This window comes from Salvelinus sp. IW2-2015, unplaced genomic scaffold (assembly GCF_002910315.2).
Source record: "Salvelinus sp. IW2-2015 unplaced genomic scaffold, ASM291031v2 Un_scaffold1212, whole genome shotgun sequence".
Taxonomy (NCBI): domain Eukaryota; kingdom Metazoa; phylum Chordata; class Actinopteri; order Salmoniformes; family Salmonidae; genus Salvelinus; species Salvelinus sp. IW2-2015.
The window spans coordinates 224,137-227,638 of NW_019942780.1; positions in this window are offsets into that span (position 1 = coordinate 224,137).

Genomic DNA, 3,502 nt, shown 5'->3' on the forward strand with positions numbered 1-3,502 from the left:
TTTAATTTGGTATCTTTCATGTGTGATTTAATGAAAGTTGATTTTTATATGTAATTATTTGAATATGGCGCTCTGCATTTTCTCTGGCTTTTGGCCAAGTGAGACAGTAGCGTCCCGCCTAAACTCAGATTTTTGGATATAAATATGAACTTTACTGAACAACATACATGTATTGTGTAACATGAAGTCCTATGAGTGTCATCTGATGAAGATCATCAAAGGTTAGTGATTCATTTTATCTCTATTTCTGCTTCTTGTTACTCCTCTCTTTGGCTGGAAAAAGGGCTGTGTTTTTCTGTGGCTATGTACTGACCTAACATAATTGTTTGGTGTGCTTTCGCGTAAATCCTGTGAAATTGTTGGCTGGATTCACAACAAGTGTAGCTTTAATTTGGTGTCTTTCATGTGTGATTTCATGAAAGTTTGATTGTTATAGTAATTTATTTGAATTTGGCGCTCTGCATTTTTACTGGCTTTTGGCCAAGTGGGACGTTAGCGTCCACATATCCCAGAGAAGTTAAATAATCCCCTCCTCACCTCAACACGTGTTGATCCATCAGTCTGTGTGTCACGTTTGACCTTAGTTCTGTATTTTCTTTGTTTTAGTATGGTCAGGGCGTGAGTTGGGTGGGTTATCTATGTTTGTGTTTCTATGTTGGGTTTTTCGTTTGGCCTGATATGGTTCTCAATCAGAGGCAGGTGTTAGTCATTGTCTCTGATTGGGAACCATATTTAGGGAGCCTGTTTTCTGTTGTGTTTGTGGTGGTTGTCTTCGTGTCTGTGTGTTCACACAGAACTGTTTCGGTTTTCAGTAGTTCACTTTATTGTTTTGTATCTCAGTGTTCAGTTTGTTCTATTAAAGATTCATACATGAACACTTACCACGCTGCGCTTTGGTCTCCTCTCTTTCTCCAACGAAGATCGTTACACTGTGACTTAAAACCATCTCATGGACAGTTCATCCACAACATAAGTTAGATTGCTCTTTACCTTGAAATAAGTTTGGTTTGTTAAATAGCTCTTTACAAATTGTCCTTCTATTTGTGCAAATAAACTAAATTAATAGCTACCCACTGCTAGTTTATGGTCAAATCATTATCAGTGTCACGACTTCCGCTGAAGTTGGTCCCTCTCCTTGTTCGGGCGGCGTTTGGTGGTCGAAATCACCGACCTTCTAGCCATCGCTGATCCACTTTTCATTTTCCATTGGTTTTGTCTTGTCTTCCATCACACCTGGTTCCAATTCCATCAATTACATGTTGTGTATTTAACCCTCTGTTCCCCCCCATGTCCTTGTCCATAATTGTTTGTTGTAGTGCTTGTGCACGGTATGCTGGTATTTTACCGGGTTTTGTTTGACCCATTTATTGTATTGTTCTGTTGATGGTGGTTTATGGTTATTAAACACAACCGTGTAAATCAGTTTCTACTCTCCTGCGCCTGACTTCTCTGCCKCCAGTAGCATCGCATTACAATCAGTATAATGTATAATTAAGCATTATACAATGGGTGGGTCTAATCCTGARTGCTGATTGGTTAAAACCGCATTGCAGCCGGTGTCTATTTAAGCAATATGGCCCAATGGGGTGTGGTATATGGCCAATATACCACAGCTAAGGACCTGGATACAGCCCTTAGCCGTGGTATATTGGCCATATACCACAAACCCTTGTGGTGCATTATTGCTATTATAAACTGGTTATCAACGTAATTAGAGCAGTAAAAAGAAAAGCTTTGTCATACCTATGGTATGATTGAGTGTAGTCTGGCCCATGAGTGTGAAGGTGAACGGAAAGGCTCTGGAGCAACGAACCGCCCTTGCTGTCTCTGCCTGGCCGGTTCCCCTCTCTCCACTGGGATTCTCTGCCTTGAACCCTATTACAGGGGCTGAGTCACTGGCTTGCTGGTGCCCTTCCATGCCGTCCCTAGGAGGGGTGCGTCACTTGAGTGGGTTGAGTCGCTGACGTGATCTTCCTGTTTGGGTTGGCGCCCCCCCTTGGGTTGTGCCGTGGCGGAGATCTTTGTGGGTTATACTCGGTCTTGTCTCAGGATTGTAAGTTGGTGGTTGAAGATATCCCTCTAGCGGTGTGGGGGCTGTGCTTTGGCAAAGTGGGTGGGGTTATATCCTGCCTGTTTGGCCCTGTCCGGGGGTATCATCGGATGGGGCCACAGTGTCTCCTGACCCCTCCTGTCTCAGCCTCCAGTATTCATGCTGCAGTAGTTTATGTGTCGGGGGGCTAGGGTCAGTCTGTTATATCTGGAGTACTTCTCCTGTCTTATCCGGTGTCCTGTGAATTTAAGTATGCTCTCTTTAATTCTTTCCTTCTCTCTTTCTTTCTCTCTCTCGGAGGACCTGAGCCCTAGGACCATGCGTCAGGACTACCTGGCATGATGACTCCTTTCTGTCCCCAGTCCACCTGGCCTTGCTGCTGTTCCAGTTTCAACTGTTCTGCCTGCGGCTATGGAACCCTGACCTGTCCACCAGACGTGCTACCTGTCCCAGACCTGCTGTTTTCAACTCTCTAGAGACCGCAGGAGCGGTAGAGATACTCTTAATGATCGGCTATGAAAAGCCAACTGACATTTACTCCTGAGGTGCTGACTTGCTGCACCCTCGACAACTACTGTGATTATTATTATTTGACCATGCTGGTCATTTATGAACATTTGAACATCTTGGCCATGTTCTGTTATAATCTCCACCCGGCACAGCCAGAAGAGGACTGGCCACCCCTCATAGCCTGGTTCCTCTCTAGGTTTCTTCCTAGGTTTTTTCCTTTCTAGGGAGCTTTTCCTAGCCACCGTGCTTCTACACCTGCATTGCTTGCTGTTTGGGGTTTTAGGCTGGGTTTCTGTACAGCACTTTGAGATATTAGCTGATGTACGAAGGGCTATATAAATAAATTTGATTTGATTATATTCTAAATGAGAACTACAAATGTGGCTCATGCGCACAGTGCAAGAGCACTATAAAAACATCCTTCTTCAGACACTCACATACAGGTCAAACAATCCCTTTTAAGGGTATCATCTCATGCAAGACCAAGGGAGTAATCTATCTCATCACCTGTTCATGTGGAAAAGCCTATGTAGGACAAACGAAAAGACAATTAAAACAACGCATAGCTGAACACCGCAGCTCAATCAGGTGTAAGAACATTGATAATCCATTAGCAGCTCACTTTGTTGACGCTAACCATCTAATCTCCTCCCTCAAATACACAGGCATTGAGCGTGTTGCTCTACCAAGCAGAGGAGGTAACATCGAGATCATACTACTACAAAGGGAGGCTTACTGGATATCCCATCTAAAAACATTGACCCCTAGTGGTTTGAATATTACTTTGATCTCAGGCCCTTCTTATGAACAWTTCTCTCTTTTATGAAGTCTTATAAATTGATATATTCTTTMTACAGCTTATTAGCRTACACCTAAAATGTTCCCCCTGTTGATGATGCTTATTATGCATTAAGGTTTAACCAAAATACTACATGTAACAAA